Raw genomic sequence first — 21,781 nt, forward strand, 5'->3', positions numbered from 1 at the left:
ACTTTTATAACAATTGTTCAATATATTATTAATTTGATTTGTTGTTGAGGGTTCTTTAGTGTACATAATATAAAAAATATAATCATTGTCTCAAATATCCATCATCATATCTGAGTATACAAGAAAGTCGAGGGGAGACCACTCCCAGTTTTGTTCTTATATTTTTTTCCTTCTTGTTCCTCTTTTTCAGTTTGGGAATGGCTTGAGAGCTCCCCCTGTCATCCAACATACTATACTGCAATTTGTCTTTTCTGTTGTTCAACAGCTTGGACATTTTGCCTAAAGCAATCACTTTGAGTGGATAGATAATCGTGTCTATTTACACAAAGCTTCCACATAAAACAGCAAATTCCACCTCCATGGGAGTTTGGCCCATTTTGACATATTTTTCATTTCTCATCACATGTGGATATGCAGTACTGTACAGATAGCATAACCTTGCAGCTAGCCTTTCTTGGATCTAAGCCAGTGCCATATTAATGTTTCATGACTTGCCAAGGTTTTGCTTTATATGATAAGACAGGGGTAAGTGAGGGCTTAGCTCTGGTGTTCCGGTAGAACACGCATGTATAAAGGCAGGTCTCACTGTGAGCCTCACAGTGCTCTTTTTATTCATAAAAATAAGCACAATGTAGCTTTAGAATGGAATTGTGATCCTTGGTGTAGAATATATCCAGCCGATAGCATGTCTATTTAACACACTCACTAACTTACTTTTTGAAACACTCACTTTACTAGTACCTTGTCGTTTATTTAATGGGTTTAGGTTTATCAATACCAAACACAGACATTATCCATCCATCCATCCATTTTCCAACCCGCTGAATCCGAACACAGGGTCACAGGGGTCTGCCGGAGCCAATCCCAGCCAACACAGGGCACAAGGCAGGGAACCAATCCCGGGCAGGGTGCAAACCCACCACAGGGCACACACACACACCCACACACCAAGCACACACTAGGGCCAATTTAGAATCGCCATTCCACCTAACCTGCATGTCTTTGGACTGTGGGAGGAAACCGGAGCGCCCGGAGGAAACCCACACAGACACGGGGAGAACATGCAAACTCCACGCAGGGAGGACCCGGGAAGCGAACCCGGGTCTCCTAACTGCAATGCAGCAGCGCTACCACTGCGCCACCGTGCCACCCCACAGACATTATTATAGTGGTAAATATTTATCATTTGTATTCAGTTGTAGACATTATTAAAAAAGAAGACAGAAAAATTAAACAGTGTAATGTTACATTTTCTGTCCAGGGATCATTCCAGCCTTGCACCCTATGCAGCAGCTTCCCCGTGACCAAGAATCTAGATTAGTGGGTTTGAAAACAGATGGATGGATAATCTTACAAGTTTTAGAAATGCATTCTAAATGAGATTCATTATAATTCACTCAATACATTCAACAGCTTTGAAATATATTGGATAAGGGATCAAGAACAGTGGTCTGCATTGTCAGTCCTGCAGGTTTTTGTTGCAAACTAACTGCTTACCGTATATACTCGCGGATAAGTCAGGGCTTGATTTTACCGTATAATTTCCGGTATTTTATAATGTCGGTCATATAAGTCGAATGTCGTATTGGTCCAGGAGATTACGATATTCTAATGCCCACCTCAGAGAGTAACCACGGAGCAGTCAGTCAGTCATTTTCCAACCCGCTATATCCTAACACAGGGTCACGGGGGTCTACTGGAGCCAGTCACAGCCAACACAGGACGCAAGGCAGGAATAAATCCCGGACAGGGTGCCAGCCTACCGTAGGGCACACACACCAAGCACACACTAGGGACAATTTAGAATCGCCAATGCACCTAACCTGCATGTGTTTGGACTGTGGGAGGAAACCGGAGCACCCGGAGGAAACCCACGCAGACACGGGGAGAACATGCAACTCCACACAGGGAGGACCCGGGGAGCGAACCCGACTCTCCTTACTGCGAGGCAGCAGCGTTACCACTGCGCCACCGTGCCACCCACACCATGGAGCGCACTGCCTTTTTTTCTATGTATTGTGCATATATGACCACACGGTAATACCTGAACTATTCCAAAGCGACATTAGCACTGTTTTGTATTTTTTGTATCTCACACCTTCACACACCTTTATCGTAAGAGCATTCCTTATCTACGATGGAGCGTTTGATCAGAAGAAAATATGAAGCTGGTTTTAAATTAAAAGTCATTGAATTGGCGAAAGAAATTGGTAACTGTGCTGCTGCAACAAACTTCGATGTGTCTGAGAAACTGGTGCGAGATCGGAGGAAGGAAGCAGGTGTAAAGAAAAAACAATTAAGTGTCGGGATCTGATTTTATAATCGATCTTTTGGGTTTCAAGACCCAACTAATACGCGAGTATATATGAAAATTAGAAATTAGGCCTTGCCAAGAATGGATCAAATTAAATTGTATGGCTTGTTTTCAGGGCGGCACGGTGGTGCAGTGGGTAGCGATGCTGCCTCGCAGTTGGGATACCTGGGGCCCTGGCTTCAATTCCCGGGTCCTCCCTGCGTGGAGTTTGCATGTTCTCTCCGTGTCTGTGTGGGTTTCCTCCCACAGTCCAAAGACATGCAGGTAAGGTGGATTGGCGATTCTAAATTGGCCCTAGTGTGTGCTTGGTGTGTGGGTGTGTTTGTGTGTGTCCTGCAGTGGGTTGGCACCCTGCCCGGGATTGGTTCTTGCCTTGAGCCCTGTGTTGGCTGGGATTGGCTCCAGCAGACCCCCGTGACCCTGTGTTTGGATTCAGCGGGTTGGAAAATGGATGGATGGTTGGCTTGTTTTCATTCAGCCATATCAACTCATTCTTTTAATATTTTCATTTTATCAATTCTCACTGCAATCACTCCATACAAACAGATCAGCTCACAACCCAACAAATCTGAAGACCAATCAAACCCCACCCCTGAGAAGGAGAGCCCAGCCAAAGGAAAACCGCCCTAGGCCTTTCAACAAGGCAACATCAAACAGAAGAAAGGCAGAAGCAAACATCTATGCAAACAAGAGATGGAGAAGGGAGCCAAATGCAACAATAGCCATTCCTCCCATTCCAAAACTATACTGATTAAATCCTGCCATGTCCTGAAAAAATGTTGCACAGATCCTCCAACTGAAAATTCGATCCCCTCCAACCCCAAACAATACAAAACATCGGCCTCCCACCGACCCACAAGAGGAGAATCAGGATTCCTCCAATCCAACAAAACAAGTCCGCGTGCCAAAAGTGCAGTGAACGCAATCACCGCCCGCCCGTCCCTCTCCAACTCAAGCCCATATCAACTCATTCTTATATCTTAGATTGTTTTATTCTTTCCTAAGGATGTCATCCAGATGATTTGCTAGTCATTCTCAGTCCTTCATTTTTTTTATCTTGTTTCCTTCCTAATTAAACCAGATAGTCCGCAAAGAATACACAGAGGTGTCAACGGAGAACTTCAGGTTCCTTTGTCATAGGCATCTTATTGCTAATAAGACCATAAATGCAACTGGTTAAGAGTAAAATAGGCAATTATGGGCAGGGAATGCTAATAAGTGAGACCATTAAAATGACGCATAAAATTTTTTCTTCATCAATAAAAGCTTCAGCTAATAATAATAGTCTTAATTGGTATATAATTAAGAAATTGGGTTGGAATAAATTTGCAGACCCCTGATCTAATGAATGGTTCTTGATCTAAAATGGTGAAATTTGACTGAATGTCCAATAGTCCTTCCTGACACTTGATCCATCTACAGGGGCTAGTAAAACCCTATTGTTGGAATGAACAATATGCCCTGCATATCTGGTATACTGTATGTCCAAGGATATTATTCTGAAGCTTTATAACACACTGGTGAGGCCTCCTCTAGAGTACTATGTGAAGCTTTGGTCTCCAGGATACAAAAATGACATAGCAGAACTAAAAAAAGTCCAGAGAAGAGCTATTAGGCCAATTCCAGGGCTACAGTGGATGAATTATGAGGAAAGATTAAAAGAAATAAGAATTTTCAGTTTAAACAAAAGAAGATTAAAGCAGAGGCGTAGCTAGGGTTTTCAGCGCCCGGGGACAACTGAAGATTTCGCGCCCCCTCCTGTTTGCCAAAATGCAATGGGGAACATCAATTCAGCGCCCCCTGGATGCTGCGCCCGGGGACAGATGACCCCCCCTTGCCCCTCCAGCTACACCACTAAATTTCACACAAACATTATGAAGTTTTTCTTCACATAGAGGACCACAGACACATGGAATAAGGGACCAAGTAGTGTGGTGGACTGGAGGATTTTAGAGACCTTCAAAACTCAACTTGTGGCACAGTGGAGATATCAGGTGGATAGGATTGGTGAGCTTTGCTGGGCTGAATGGCCGGTTCTTGTCTAGATTGTTCTAATATTCTAATATCATATTTCAAGTCAGTTAAGAATGAGCCCACCAACACCGCCCTATACTCAAAGCCAAGGAGGAAACCCTCCGGGTCATCCTTTGGACCCATCGTCTCAAGCACGTCTCTGAAGTTCAGCAGGTTTTTCCAAGGAGAAGAAACTTTATTGCTATTCTGCCAGTTACAAATGCAAGTCTCTTACAGAGGTGATCCGGCCTCACAAGGAACAGCTGTCAAACGTGACACATCAGTCCTGACTGCTGCTCAAAAGAACACAAAGTCTTCTTCATCAAGGGGATCCAGCAGGCTGGTAGCAGCGGCCAGAGAGGAAGGAGTCTGGGGAAGAGAGACAGGAGAGTGAGAGACCTCAGGATGTCTGCGGCTCAGTCTTTGAAATTTTCATAGTCCCACATGACAAGCAAGCAAGCTGGCAGCTGCTCCCTCAAAGAGGTACTGAAAGAGTGTGTTTCTTTTCCATTGAAAGATTATTCACACCAAAATGCAATCCATCGTGTTAACTATGTTGAAAGACAATGTATATGCAAATGGGCTATTTAATTTTGGCATGGTTTTATCGTGTCATAATTAAAAACATATCAGCCAAATGATCGATTGCTTTTCACTACGTCATGCAATTTTCATGTCATTTTAAAATGCAATACAAAAGCGCATTGCAATTTAATTCATATTCATAGATCACATGTTATAACTAAAAGAACAGCAGATTTCTTGCATTTTGCTAGGCAGTAGCTCCACGTTTATTGCATTTTAATTCAAGACCACTCTTTAATTATTCCCAAACTAAATGTCATCAAAGGACCAATCAGCATCAAAGGGTGGGGCCACTTCTCCACCTCTATGATAACAAAACCCAAACTCTTTTCCGTTCACATTCTGTTAATTGTTTATATGTAAGTATTTACAATTCAGCAATAAGATTCACAGAAATTTGTTGAGAATAGATTTTTAGCACCTTGCATACTTTTGTTTTAAATAGTAATGAGATCTGGGAAGTATAATGTTTGTTTTTTCAGAACAGTCTTTAGCATCAGTCACAAGGATAAGCACTGAAGGGGCAGCATTCTGGTATAAGTCAGTCTATAATTTTTTTTGATTTTTACCCAAAACCAGAACACTATCCAGCTGAATATCTAACCAAATTGAGAACAAACTAAGCTTATTTATTGATTTATTTATTTACTAGCCATTCCCCTCAGCTTCACCCACGTATTAGTGAAACAGGGCAGTGAGGAGGACCCCGCTTAGCTCTCTAGTCCTGACGTCACTCTTTCCACTTCTCTCGGCCTGCAGTCTCTGTCTCGGATTAGTGCGAATATATCGCTCCTGCAAGCGAACTATGATTCTTAGCGCAATGAGAAAAGTCGCAAAAATCAACCCGGAATGTTCAAGCAAATTATAGAAAAAAAAAAGATCTAAATCTGTGAAGTAGTTCACTCGCTCGCTAGCTAAGTACAGTTAAGGTTACGCACCCCGAGGCAGACGCGTGAGGAGGGCCCCGCACCCCAATGAGTCTCTCTCAGATTCTCAGTAATTAATCAGTACTGCAAGCGAACTATGATACTGACCGTGATGAGAAAGTCGCAAAATCAACAGAATGTTCAAGCAAATTATAGAAAAAAAAAATGATCTAAATCCGTTAAGTAGTTCTCTCGTGAAAAGGGGACAGACATACAAACAGGTCTAAAAAACTATAAGAAATTTCGTGCTTGGACCACGAAATTTTTAAAACCATTTCTTAGCGGGTACCTATGTGCCAATAGTAACAGACATTCCAAATTTCAGTTCCCAAGTCCTCATGGTTCGGGATATTTCATGATGAGTGAGTATTTGGCTTTTATATATACAGATTTATTTTTTCCAAGTTTCTCCAGCACAAATGTATTTCTGGGTCTTTTGCGCTGTTGATCCGTTTTATGGTATTTTTGCGATGTCATCAGTGCGACCATATTTAAACAGACTCTGCACCGGAACACTTTGTCCAGGATTGTGGATTCATCCAAACCTGTAATTTCTTTGATGTTCTGGTTTGAGTTCCTGTTTTGTTTTCTGACAATGATTTAAGTTTAGTTTTACTTGCTTACTGACTTCCAGTTCCAGTTCTTAGCTTGGTTCTGACCTTGATTCATTTCCCGATTCCTTATTCCAATTTTAATACTGCATCCTCTGTGCAGTCCACACAATTGGAATATTCCTAATGAGATCCAGAAAATTGTGCAGTAATTTCTTTCATGTTTTGGATATTCTGATCTAAGAGTTATTGCTTTGTTTTCTGATTACACTTTAAGTTTAGTTTTACTTGTTTACTGCTTTCCTGTTCCACTTCTCAGCTTGGTTTTTAGCTTAATTCATCTCCCGACTTCCTTTTCCAAATTTTAATGCTGCATCTTCTGTGCAGTCAGCACAGTCTGAACATTTTCAAATGAGATCCTGAAAAATACTGTTTGAGAGAAAGAGATTGTTAGAATAAGTTAATGACTTGTATAAGTGCTGGACTCCCTATCGCTGATACAATGAGGGGATTCACAATAGTGGACAGCTTTGGAGGAGAACTAGTGCTTCTCCAGATCAAGAGGAACCAGCTGAGATGTTGTGTACTTGTAGTTGGGATGCTCACTCTGTGGGTGGGTATGTCCCACTTAACGTGTTTCCCCGAAAATAAGACATACTCCTAAAATAAGCCCTAGCGTGATTTTCAGGCTGCTCTGTAATATAAGCTCTACCCCAAAAATAAGCCCTAGTCAAGATCGTCAGCAGAAAAGTAAGACGCCTAAGGCCAGGTTTATACTTCACGCGATACGACGTGTGTGCCCAAAACATCCATTAAATTCCGAGGACTCCTTGCCACAATATCTCTGAAAAGGATGTTTAATGATTACATCCATCAGTTCGGGGATGTGCCCATCCATTCCAGCAGCATCGGCACAAGACAGAAAAAAAATCCTTGGACGGGGCATCAGCTCATCGCAAGCACACACATACACTAACGTCATTTTAACGTCACCAAATCCCCAGACCTTTATGTCTTTGGATGGAAAACTGAGCACACTGTGGAAACCCACCAGGAAAACATGCAAACTCCAGACAGGGTTCACAAGGGACGTGACTCCCTGTGAGACAGCACCGCTACCGTATTCATTATTTAAACAAAGTTAACAATTTATTTGTAAAATGTAACATACATATTTTAATGCAGACAGCAGCACTACCGTTCTGCCACTGTGCCGCCCCAACGTGTAACTGTTAACAGTATTCATTATTTAAACAAAGCTAACAATTTATTTGTAAAATGTAACATACATATTTTAATGCATTTCATCATGAAAGTGATGTCAAGTATGAATCTAAGAATTCTAAATGTGCACAGAGCTGGAATATCATATATTTAATGTGTTCTGTGTGGCGATTGCTGCTTGCTGCTTGCCGCTGCTGTCAGGTCAGGAGGAAGCCCCAGAAGCGCATAGCGATTAACAACTGGGTTGGTTTTAAGAAAACATTTACGACGGTCTACTTTAATGATAAAGTAAACTACGAGGTTAAAGTGGACATTTCGAGATTAAAGCCGAATTTCCACTTTAATCACAAAATAGACATTTTCATTGTGTACTTAATTTCTTTTCTCTATTGCTCAAATACGCCACCGTGAAGCAATAACAAAAAAAAAAGACGGCACAGAAGATGGTATGTGAGACTTTTAAAATGTATCGTGTCATTACGATGGTGAATATTTAACACTTGAATATAAAAGCAACATGAATAAATTTGTATGTCGGCATTTTGCTTCACCACATCGAACCATTCATCAAACATCGAAGTATGCACCATCGATCCTGAAAGATCCTAAATGCGGCAGGAGTAGCAAGAAATACAGGCTGGAATTCAGGGTTTGAATGAGGAGAGTTATGACGATTTTCCAGAAGAAGATGACATGACTGTATTTGGATAAATGTATATTGTTGTTATATGAATGAATATAAGATATCCCCTGAAAATAAGCCCTAGTGCATCTTTTGGAGCAAAAATTAATATAAGACCCGGTCTTACTTTCAGGGAAACACGGTAGATAAATACAATGTGTTGGTGGAATTATATTTCTCAACTGCCCTGAGAATTTCCGGTAATTTCCTAGTACATGATGGATTTTTTTTTATGATAGAATGGCCTGGCCGGTAAAGTAAACATTTTGCAACTGTGATACTCTTGAGAGAATAATTGGCAGAAAGTGAGATAACGAAGACATGCAAGGCACTTAGTTCAATCAGAATCCAGGAAGAACATTAGAAGTTACATAACATTATAGAAGTACATTAGACGTTATACACAGACACATGTAAGCGTCCAAGTTATCCATTTTCTCATCCTTCTTTTGCCCTTACAGCCATAAGCACTTATTACAAAATGGTTTCCATGTTCGGCAGGTTGTGCTGTTACTCTAGTTTATAAATATTGCCTAGAGGTCAACATTTCAACTTTGAGTATTCATTAGGATGTGTCTTTGACATGACTGAACATCCTGTTATCATTTTCAGGGTGATGCCTATGTGTGTGTGTATGTCAGGTTTTTAAAGCAAATCGCTCCATCTAAAAGAAACGTGGCCCAGTTCTAGGCACTGTAAACTTATACAGATTTGCTCCAGTGGATGTTACCGTACAAAGATAATGATTTTGAATATATTGGAAAATTTGTCCAAAACTTCATTTTGTGGTCTTTTAAAAACAACTCGAGAAGCTTGCCTATTTTACCTTGTGTCTGATTCTGTCAAGCACTACCGTCGACCTCGGAGATCATTCTTGTGATCATACTTGAAAGTGGCATGAACTATGACAGACTCATTTCATGTACACGTTTATTTTCTCCACAGCTTGTCTAGAATTTGACCTTTGCTCTTCATATTTGATTCTGAAATAATATGACTTGCCTTCATGTATTATTGGTGTTCTTTCAACTGCTAGATTCCTAAAACATCCTGACACATATTATGGCTGTAAGTTTTATAGCCTTACTTACTGGATAAGTATAATTAAGACCCTAAGTGACCCATAATATCTTTTTGTTTTTTTTTACCTCATAAAATAAACCGTGCTCTTACAAAGTTAACCATCTCACTATTTACAGTACTTCCTCTCACTAAGCATTCGTTTAGCGTGCTGGGGCCAACCTTCTATACCACCAAACTTGAATCTAATCAGAATTTTTAAATGTAATATCAGATGAAATAACATCCATCCATCCATTATCCAACCCGCTATATCCTAACACAGGGGTCTGCTGAAGCCAATCCCAGCCAGCACAGGGTGCAAGGCAGGAACAAACCCTGGGCAGGGCGCCAGTCCGCCGCAGGGCACACACACAAAGCACACATTAGGGGCAATTTCGGATTGCCAATGCACATAACCTGCATGTCTTTGGACTGTGGGAGGAAACCGGAGCACCTGGAGGAAACTCATGTAGACACAGGGAGAACATGCAAACTCCACGCAGGGAGGACCGGGGAAACAAACCCAACAGCGCTACCACTGCGCTACCATGCCGCCCCATGAGATAACTTATAATGTAAAATATAAAATAACATATAACATAATATTCTCTTACCCACTTAGTGCAATTAAGGTAACTTTGGGCCTGAGAGTATATTTCCTCAAGTTTAGGTTCAAGGCAGGAACAAGCCCTGGACAAGGCCACAGTCCAAATATTTTCTTTACTTTTTTATTGAATGTGAAATAAATAAACAAACCTATAGAAGCTCATCTTCACAAATTTACCCAACTGTAGATAATTGAATGTACCATACACACACACACAGCTTTCTTGGGATAATTATTAAATCAAAATTGGATTTGGTATTGGCAATGATAGACTGGTGATGATTTCTTTTTCTTCATCTTCCAAAGCTTTTCCTCGCTTTCATTTGGTGTCACTTCACAGTATATATCCAGTTTTCTCCATTCTTATCTGATACCCCTTTCTCCCTTAGATTTTCCCTTCATACACTCTATCCACTTTCTCTTTGGTTGTCCTCTTCTCCTCCATCCCAACACCTCCATATCCATGATTCTTCTCATGACATCCTCATACCACTTTAACTGTCTTTCCTGTATTTTCTTTGAGATTACTTAACTTTAAATGTACCTTTAAATCTCTCATTCCTGATCTGATCAAGGTTTGTTACTCCACACATCCATCTCAACATCCTCAAATCAGTAGCATTCAGGTTCCTTTCATGCAGAATTTGAACTGCCCAGGTTTCAGATTCATATAACAATGATGGTCTGACCACTGCTTTACACTCTTTAACCTTCACTCTTGTACTAACTTTGTGATGACCTGTAGCTTTGGCATATTCTTTTTTAGTCATTCTGGTGTGTGTTCAGACCATTGTGTGTATGTGTGTAGAAATATTTATTTAGCCTTCTATCTGTTTACACATTTATTTATTTAAAGAACTTCTGTATAAAGTCACAATTCCCCAAATATAGTTCTGTCTGTCTGTCTGTCTGTCTGTCTGTCTGTCTGTCTGTCTGTCTGTCTGTCTGTCTGTCTGTCTGTCTGTCTACTGTTTTTCCTATCCATTAACCTATTATAGAATAGTATTAATGTAAATCTGTTATATAATGCCTTTCTGGTTTAAGTTCTTGTTTCTCTATTATATAGTGTCTTTCCTATCTTTATTTATCCATTATATAGCACCTTTCATATCACTATTTATCTGTTTATTATATATTAACTTTCATATCTATCTATCTATCTATCTATCTATCTATCTATCTATCTATCTATCTATCTATCTATCTATCTATCTATCTATCTATCTATCTATCTATCTAATTCATTATCTTAGTTTATTAATCTTGTTTAACATGTACACCCCATGATACTCACCTCTAGGAACCTCTGCGATGTCAGGCTGCACATTGCTGAACCCACAGCTCATGGTCTACTAACACATAAGAGGTGACCTCCTTTGAACTAATGGTGCCACTTATGACACCATTTTGCTGCACCACTGATGATACAGGTGTGTCATATTACACTTAGAGTGGCACGGTGGATCAGTGGTAGCACTGCTGCCTTGAAGTAAGGAGGCCAGGGTTTTGCCTCCCAAGTCGTTCCTCCGTGTAGTTTGCATATTCTCAGTGTATGAGTGTCCACCAGGTGCTCCAGTTTTTTATCTATCTATCTATCTATCTATCTATCTATCTATCTATCTATCTATCTATCTATCTATCTATCTATCTATCTATCTATCTATCTATCTATCTATCTATCTATCTATCTATCTATCTATCTATCTATCTATCTATCTATGTTTTATATAGTGCTCTATTACTTTGTATATAGTATCTATTGTATATAGTGTGTATTGCTTTTTATATAGTATCTATAGCTTTGTTATTCATTATCCATCAATTTCTTGGTCTTGCTTGCTTTTAATTTTAATTTTTAATTTTAAGCATGTACACTTCTACCCAACCACGGCTGGTTTATGTAATTGGCTTGATGTTACCTAGATTGGCTCCAAACTGAATGACCCTGAATTAAAGAAAGCTGATGCATTAAAATTAAAGATACTGTATGACAAAAGAGAAGAGGAAAACAAAACTCAAGTGCAACAAAGTTAGCAGAAAGTAAACCCACAGAGGCCTACGGTCCTTAGGAAAGGACAAGTCTCCCAGACCCTATTTGGACATTTTGCAATCTGCATCCTAGTGTATGAATTGCTTTTCTCGAACCAGTCATTTCTGGATGAACTTCTTTGCCCCATGACCACATAATAGAAAAATAAAAAATTCCAAATACAGTCGATTCCTCTTAATTGGGACACATTAGAACTAGGACATTTTGTCCCAATTAAGCGGCTGTCCCAATTAAGCGAATTCCACATAAAATTAAACAATAAATAATTTTCTTTCAGTATTTTAATGCCGTTATTGAACCTAAATATAAATTATAAGAAAATGATATAAGCTGTGAAGAAAAAATAATAATAAATTCTAAAGTAAAATAATAAGGTATGTACATACAATATAATGCTGCAAAAATGCATCAAGTGTAGTCTGTCTTTTGTTTTTGTAAGTTTGTACTTTGTCCTTTGCAGTTCGTCTTTTCTGTAATGCTTATTCCTCACACAGTTGATTTTCTTGTTGTAAGAGACGCACTATGGTATATTTTGGTACACCAGTTATCTCAGCGAGCCTACGATGGCTTGTATTAAATGGCTGGCTTTTAATTTTATCCAGCAAAGCACTTTTACTTGAAAGTGTAAAATAATTTCTTGGCATCTTGGCAAGGGTTATAATTTTATAAATAAAATTGACAAAAAAAAAAGTTTACTTATACGTTATACATACACGCGAGGTGGTGTAGGGGTAACTGAAAACGGTTCGGTAGTGGTGATGGTAGACTATTAAGCAGACATGTGCTACTCCACTCTAAGATTGTACTATCTAAACTTACCAGTGCTTCTTCGACGGGCAATGATAGATGACTGACTTGCAGCACACATCTGCTACTGTCCCAATTAAGCGGAATGTTGTCCCAATTAAGCGTTTAAATTATGTATTAGTTTATTATTTTGGTTTTCATTCCTTGAGATTTGGCCCAAATAAGCGGCTGCCCCAATTAACCAGTGGCCCAATTATGCGGAAACGACTGTGTGTGTAAATGGGTGGCTTTATCTTGTGGTAATTAATTTGTTGATATGGTGTTTCACTTTGAACCTTGTATTGTGCCAAACCTATTTTTCTAGTTATCAAGAAGAAACATTTTAAGGAATAAGATTTTATTTATTTATTTATTTATTTATTTTCAAAATATATTTTGGACAGAGCAAAGGTTTATGAAAAAGCTTCACATTTTTTTTTTTTTTTTTTTGCTTTAAAAAGGAAAAACATTTGCCAATATTTGACATCGCTTATCCAAATGTCTTACCATGTCCTGGGACACGTTTCATTCCTAGCTCATCTATCATAACAAAGCATAGGCCATTTTGAGCAATAAACAATTATCACAGAAATGAGATAACAATTTAACACTCATGCATGATTAATATCCTACATAAAGTATTTATCACTCAGAAGTGAAGGATGATGTTGTGAATGCTTAATGGGAAGCTATTAGAATATGTCACCTCTTGATGAGTTTCTATAGAAACAAATCCTTCACTCAAATTTCTTTAATAGTCTTGGGTTAATCAGCTACACAGCCAACAGCAAATGATATTTTCTTCAGAATGAATAACAACTGATATCATTATTTGGAAAAAATACATTATTTTTCAATAACAGTCTCCTTTGGTAGGCATCTTAGCTTGCCACTTGCAGCAGCATGAGCATATTTGTTATTTAGAATAGAGGAGATGATTGTTATTTTGTCTAAACTACAGCTCTCCATTTATTATCGAGGCCGTTCCATTCAGCTTAGGATGGTGAAGTTGTAGAACCTTGTATTCAGGAAACAGAGCAGCAACATGATATTAAACTGAATCATTATTTCTTCTGTATATGCACAGACATTCTGTAAATCAGCTATCATGTCCACAGGAGCATGAGTATGGTGACCTGGCATCAACTTGATAGGTAGGCTGCCATCACTTCATGTCCTCAAGAGGTTCATTAGAAGCAGCTTGCTATGCCCACTCCATTTTGATTCCTAAATTTTCTAAAAGTATGGTTATTTATGCAATTTAATGTCCCACGAGATTCTTGCTGCAGTTAGCTTTCATTTTTCAAAACTGTCTTGCACGATAATCCAACTCCATTTTACCATCTTCTTCGTCTTTTTGGTTCACTGAGATGTAGTTTTACAAACAGTGATGAAGCGTGTTAGGGGTTCTGTGGCAGAGCATGGGTTTTAAAATAAAAAAGTGGTGCACAGAATTTATGCGAGTAGTTTCCATTGGACAGAAAGCCATGCCACCGTAGAGTGTTTAATGGGGAAAATGACTGAGAGCTCATTCATGTGTACAATATGTGCGATCGGCCGATAAATTCAACATTGAGGCTCCATAGGTTGTTAGTGAATGTGCCGGCACCAACAATGGATTAAAGGGGTCTGAGTAGTACAGAATTTAAACTGGGTATAACGTTAAACTGCGGTCCTCCAACTTGCTTGGAAATCATGGGGGTTGGTGGCAGGACTGGCACTCCAGCCACCACAAAAAAAACTTCACACATCTCTGAGGTGACACAAAAGACTTCTTTCTGCGCTCTGTGGAAGTCGCTCTGCTGCAGCCACACATAGAAAGGCTGCTCACATTGTGAAGGGGATTGGGGAAAGCCCCCGGGAGCCTCATTCCCTGTTGTGTCAAAACTGTTGGAGTGCCAATGGGGGTCAGGCCTGTTGGGGATCAGCACTGGTGTGGTGCAGAGGTGTCACCTGCTGCATGGCAGCACTCGGGGCCCATCAGGATCTCAAGATGTTTCATCGTGTGGTGGGTGTGGCAACATGCTGTACCAGTGCATTCCCAACCTGACCTGACCTGACCTGACCTGACCTGACCTGACCTGACCTGACTGTAGTATAGAATGAAAGAAAGATGGTTTGAGAAGGGGTGGTACAGTGGGTAGTGCTGCTGCCTCACAGTAAGAAGACCTAGGTTCACTTCCCAGGTCCTCCCTGCATAGAGTTTGCATGTTCTCCCCGTGTCTGTGTGGGTTTCCTCCCACAGTCCAAAGACATGCAGTTAGGTGCATTGGCGATCTGAAATTGCCCCTAGTGTGTGCTTGGTGTGTGGGTGTGTGTGCCCTGCGGTGGGCTGGCGCCCTGCCCAGGGTTTGTTTCCTGCCTTGCACCCTGTGTTGGCTGGGATTGGCTCCAGCGGACCCCCGTGACTCTGTTGTTAGGATTGAGCGGGTTGGATGATGGATGGATGGTTTGAGAAGAAGATGGAAAGAGAAACAAAATCAAGGAAGTGGAAGGGAGAAAGGGAACAGAATCAGATGGAAGCCAGTGTGACTGGAGGACAGCAAAGTGTTTGGAGAAACTCCGCAGTGGTGCTCCTGGGTTAGACCGGATTGGTCCTGGTTGAATGTGGAAGCAGGAGCATTCGAGTGCTCCAGAGAAACTGCGGATGCTGGGAAAGGTGGTGGATTGATGGAGACCGGCTTGGTGCATCGCAGGTGAGGGTGATTGGAATGGGAGTCTTGTGTGGGCTGCATTTACCAGCATCTTAGCCCTGCTGAGTATGTGATGGGTGTCTGGTCACACTTACAGATAATCTAACCTAGACACAGTTAAAATATCCAACTACACCTTCTTCTTCTTTTGACTGCTCCTGTTAGAGGTTGCCACAGCAGATCATCTTCTTCCATATCTTTTTGTCCTCTCTTGCTCTGTTACACCCATCACCTGCATGTCTTCTCTCACCACATCCATAAACCTTCTCTTAGGCCTTCCTCTTTTTCTCTTACCTGGCAGCTCTATCCTTAACATACTTCTCCCAATATACTCAGCATCTATCCCCTGCACATGTCCAAACCAACACAATCTTGCCTCTCTGACTTTTTCTCCCAACCGTCCAACCAGAGCTGACCCTCTAATGTCCTCATTTCTAATCCTATCCATCCTCGTCACACCCAATGCAAATCTTAGCATCTTTAACTCTGCTACCTCCAGCTCTGTCTCCTGCTTTCTGGTCACCCAGTTTAATTAAGAGACTGGAAACTGTAGAGATTTACAGGTAATAGCACACATGTTTCTTTAACTTGGGCGGTGAGTAAATGCACAGCAATTTCAGGAGAAACAACAGTAACCTGTATTACACAAGGCTGGGGGCATGCGCTGATTACACTAGACAATATAAAATACATCAAGAAAACGAAATAGACAAGAATTTAAAAATATCATAAGTGAAAATCTTTCTTAAAAAAAAAAAGGTTTACACAGTCCACACTCTAAAAGTGTGTTAAAACACAGCAGAGGAGAGTACAACCTTTCGTGGTGCAAAGTCCAGCTTGCGCGCTGTGTACCAACTGTCTATTATACTGGATGTTTGTTTCCCAACAGAGGTTTTGCCAAATTGTTGAATCAATTGAATGTTCTTTTTTTTCAGTTATGGGTTCCTTGTGTGGCTGTAACAACCTAGGCACACCTCACTTCTCGTCTGCCAGCTTCCTTGCATAATTCTTTCCCTCTTTCGCTTGATCCACAACTGGCATCTCTCTGGTGCAACTGTCTCTTCATCCTTGGAAGTAGACGTCGCCTTCCATGTGCCTTGCGTCTTACCAGCTACGTACCCTTGTCTGCCATCGAGTCCCTGTTCTCTGTGCGAGTGGTCTTGACAGCGTTCTCAGTGGACTGTCCCTAACTATACCAACCACTGCCCAGAAGTATTTATCTGCTTCAATCCCTGCCTAGGCTAACATGACTATTTATTACACAATGGTAGAAACCAATTGTCTTTGATCAGAAGTAATATAAACATATTTTCATTGTTTAAACAACAGAATCAAAGACAAAGTCAAAGAGGTGAGATTGCTTTGGACATGTGCAGAGGAGAGATGCTGAATATATTGGGAGAAGGCTGCTAAGGATAGAGCTGTCAGGCAAAAGAAAAAGAGGAAGGCCTAAGAGAAGGTTTATGGATGTGGTGAGAGAGGACATGAAGGTGATGGGTGTAACAGAATAAGATGCAGAGGACAGGAAGATATGGAAGAAGATGATCTGCTGTGGCAACCCCTAATGGGAGCAGCCGAAAGAAGAAGAAGAAGAATTAGTGAGCACATTTTCATTCTGAACTTATCATCCAATGCTTATCTAAACGCTGTTGTAATGCCATTTAGTGATATGATAGTCAACGTGACGAAAAGATATCAGAGCAGACAGAAGCACTTCTCAAACGTGTGGAGCCAAGTATCTGCAGTGGCCTCTGTGTGTGTGTGTCTCTTCTATTACAACATACAAATTAAGCTTCCATTGCCCTGTGCTGCTGACCTCCTCAACTGATAACATTTCTGACTTTTTATTTTCTCTCCACATCTTTTGTTCAGTTTGCTCCTCCCTGTAACCCCGTCCATTGAAAGTGCACAGACTGGAACAATTTGGGGGAAGGATTTTAGGAAGAACCCCCTGTGTGCGGAGTCTTTTTAGGGGTGGATTTCGCTGCTGTTCCTGACAAATTTTTTTTTATGAATTGTCCCCAGACATGTCTTCTTGTTTGAGAATATCATGTGACTAGTGTGAGTGACTCAGGCTGTGCTTGTCACTGCCTTGTCACCGGTGTTGCTGGGACAGCCTTTATAGGATAAACCAGCTATGTAATAAAACAAAAATCAGATTACCAAAGCCTTCCATGTCAAGTCAAATACACATTAATTGGAATTGGGGACTTTTTATGATTAACCCCCCAACCATCTTGTTGTCATGAAATTGTACTTTAAAGTGGTCAATAATAGCTGTTCTTTTCGTAGCCATTCATTGTCACTTACCATCAAATAAAATTAGTAAACTACGGAAGAATGAGCACGTATTTCAAATCAATTTATGCGTTCAGTGTAATTATACAACATGTGAGGGTGGGGTGGCTGTGTCGTTATTGAAAAAAGAAATCACTACATGTCACATTATTACCATCCTAATATTCAGCACTGAGTTTTATTAAAAATCATACCAGGCCACTAAACTGCCATAATACTACAAGCTTCCCGGGGGCCTATTTTTTTTTTCCCTCCATATCAAGGTTAATTTAAAGTGATTAGCATAAGCACCACAGATGTTGCTATGGGGATAGAAACCTCACATCCTGAGATGATGGACATCATATGAATGCTGTTACAGCTCTTATATGATTAGAGTATTTGTTTTAATGTCATATGAAAGAGATCATGTGACTAAGATCAGTATCTTGTTAATAGCATTTTTATATCCTCTAAATCAATCACTTTTCAAGCGAGTTGAAACCTCTTAGTATTGTTTTTGGCTTATCATAAAGCTCAAGTGTATTGCATTTTAGTTAAGAAAAAAAACAACCCAAGCTGCACTGCATGAATATAAGTTTCTCTGATTATAATGACATATATTAATATTAATCTCTGCTAGCTGTTAAAATGAACTCAACTCTTTAGAAAGAAAGTTATATGTGCTATATGAACAATAAGAAGTGTGAGGAGTGTTACCTGTAGGTAAACCCCCGCAGAACTGAATTTCAAAATGAAAAGCAAAACCTGATTAACTGTGTAAAAGAAATATCTTTTCAGTCGGGAGACTACTGTAGGTCTGACTGATCAGAAGATGGTGGAGCTTCGGCTTATGTGGACTTTCGGCAGGAAAAGGTAGGTCCAGAAGTGATGGTGATGGTGGAAGGTCCATCAATCTTTCCATTTGTAGTGCGTGGAAAAGAGAAGAAGTTATCACGCAGTGCCAACACCCTGGAGTGGTGGAGAATTACCATCACCAGAGCCCTTAAACTGTTTGTCACAGTGGATATATGAATGTATGCATTCATAATACAGTACAGCAATGGCATGTGGTGCTAGTGCTGCTTCTTCAAGGATTCATTGTCCTAGATTCATATTTCACTTTCTGGGTCACTGTCTGTGTGGAGTTTTCAAGCTCTCCCATTGTCTGTATGGGTTTCCCTTGCATGTCCTGAAAAACATGCAAGTTAGACTGATTGGGAGGTCCAAAATGGCCCATCTATGAACGAGTCCACCATTGGTTCCCAACTCAGGCTCAGTGCTGTGTGAAGGACAGCCGGGTCCCATGCCCGGCAGGGACGCCCCTACTGCATTCATTCCGGGGGAGCCAGCATGGGCAGCTCAGTACCTCCCCCGGGACGCTTGGTGGCAGCCTCCCTGGTGGACGATGATTCCCCAACCTGGCGCAAGGCTCCATGGGACATGGAGTCCTCCCGAGCCTGGTTGGGGGCTTGGATGGCCGCCAGGGGGAGCTGCGTGGACTTACCAGCCCGGTTGGTCAATTCCTCAGCCCCACCCGGGAATGCAATTAGGCCCAGGTGACCAAGCACCTGGACTACATCCGGGTGGGGTATAAAAAGGCCAGCCACCACCACTCGAGAGAGCCAGAGTCGGGAGGAAGAGGACTAAGCCTGAGGAGGAGTGGTGGTGCTGAGGTGGAGAGAAGTGTGGTTAACTGTGAGTGTATATTGGGACTGTGTTGGGCCTGTGGGACACGGGGAAGGCGTGCCCCACGGCTGAAGATAAAATAAAAAAGCATCTGTTTAAGTACGTGCCTCTGCTTGAGTCTGTGCCGGGTCGGGCGCTATATAGCGCCTTTTACAGCTGCTAGAATAGGCTCTTGGCCACCTGCCGGTAGGATTAAGCAGATTTGAGATTGTTATAACAACAGTCACACACACACACACACACACAGAGGCCATATTAGCAACACCATTCCATGAACCTGCATATGTTTAAACTGGGAGGAAACTGGAGCACCTGGGGAGAACATGCAAACTCCAAATGGTGACTCCTTCAATGCAAGACAACAGCACTACCACTGTGCCACCCTGCCATCCAATATTATTAATATTATTTCTAGCTGTGTGAACCCATGCTGTAAAAAGCCCAGACTCCTAGAAACCATGGATTCTGACACTTCAATCAATCAATCGCAATGGTTGTGCATTAGCGGCTAAGCAAGTTTCTCTTTTCTCAGCGGTTTCGTTTTGCCAATATGCTTGCATCTGTTGTCTATCAGCAGCTGAGCGAGTTTCTCTTTTCTCGGCGCTTTCATTTTCCCGATGTGCTTGCCTCACTTGTGTATTAGTGGCTAAGTGAGTTTCTCTTTTCTCGGTGGTTTCACTTTGGTGACAGAGTTGCTTTCTTTGAGCTTCATGCTGTAGCCTCGCAGTTCCGGGCCGGACAGACAGACACACACACTTCCACGTGTAGACGTTTATATATGAGTATTGTGCTTGTCGTGGAAAAAAATATATATGAATAGAAGATATTAAGGAACACAAATTAACAACAACGTTATTATTATTATTATTATTTTTGTTATTGTTGTTGTTAATTGTCCTCAATATCTTCATTTCACATTTTTTTTCTGATATAGGCCTAATAATAATCATAATAATACAGCCATGCATCCATTTTCCTAATCTACTTATCGTGAGCAGGACAGCATGGCAGCTGAAGCCAATCCCAGTAAACACTGGGCAAAAACCAGGAACAACAATTGGACAGGGCACCAGTCCAGTTGCTGGACTTAGAAGCAGAGTTTCAAAGAAACAGCCATTATCTGAAACTGGCAAGCAAAAAGAAAAGGGGGACAAAAAAGCACAAACACTGAACAGAAGATGACTGAAAAAGTATCCTGCAGTCGATGACACTGGGATTTGGTTTAAGGAAAAAGCCCATTCGGGGACCTGTAAGGCATTAGTTTCTCACACTACACACTCTTGTGTCTTTATCCTCATATGTAGTTGTTCGTCTAGACTTTCTCCTTCTTTTTCAGTCCTGCTCAGATCCAGTTCACCCTCTTCCGTCACGACAGTAATACTGTAGACACCTTTGTATAAAATCTTCAGTTTCTTGGTAGTCTATCATATGGAATAACCTTCATTCTGTAAGCATACAATAGACTGACATGTTTCTTGAGAAGTCTGTGTGTTTTTAGCTGGTTTTGAACTGATAACTGAGCTTTATGAAATAAAAAAACTGAGAAATCCCATGTCCATAAGTATTCACAGCCTTTGCTCAATACTTTGTCGATGCACCTTTGGCAGAAATTACAGCCTCACGTCTTTTTGAATATGATGCCACAAGCTTGGCACACCTATCCTTAGCCAGTTTCGCCCATTCCTCTTTGCAGCACCTCTCACGCTCCATCAGGTTGGATGGGAAGCGTCGGTGCACAGCCATTTTAAGATCTCTCCAGATATGTTCAATTGAATTCAAGTCTGGGCTCTGGCTGGGCCACTCAAGAACATTCACAGAGTTGTTCTGAAGCCACTCCTTTGATATCTTGGCTGTGTGCTTAGGGTCCTTGTCCTGCTGAAAGATGAACCGTCGCCCCAGTCTGAGGTCAAGAGTGCTCTGGAGCAGGTTTTGATCCAGGATGTCTCTGTACATTGCTGCAGTCATCTTTCCCTTTATCCTGACTAGTCTCCCAGTCCCTGCCGCTGAAAAACATCCCCACAGCATGATGCTGCCACCACCATGCTTCACTGTAGGGATGGTGCCAGGTTTCCTCCAAACGTGATGCCTGGCATTCACACCAAAGAGTTCAATCTTTGTCTCATCAGACCAGAGAATTTTCTTTCTCATGGTCTGAGAGTCCTTCTGGTGCCTTTTGGCAAACTCCAGGTGGGCTACCATGTGCTTTTTACTAAGGAGTGTCTTCTGTCTGGCCACTCTACCATACAGGCCTGATTGGTGGATTGCTACAGAGATGGTTGTCCTTCTGGAAGGTTCTCCTCTCTCCACAGGGGACCTCTGGAT

General features: G+C 41.2%; 1 long non-coding RNA gene across 1 annotated transcript in view; it reads left to right on the forward strand.

The window, feature by feature from the left end:
* LOC127527470 (uncharacterized) overlaps positions 1-21,781 on the forward strand; it is a 157,928-nt gene that overhangs the window by 516 nt on the left and 135,631 nt on the right. The gene's annotated exons all lie outside the window — the stretch shown is intronic.

This window comes from Erpetoichthys calabaricus, chromosome 4 (assembly GCF_900747795.2).
Source record: "Erpetoichthys calabaricus chromosome 4, fErpCal1.3, whole genome shotgun sequence".
Classification (NCBI taxonomy): domain Eukaryota; kingdom Metazoa; phylum Chordata; class Cladistia; order Polypteriformes; family Polypteridae; genus Erpetoichthys; species Erpetoichthys calabaricus.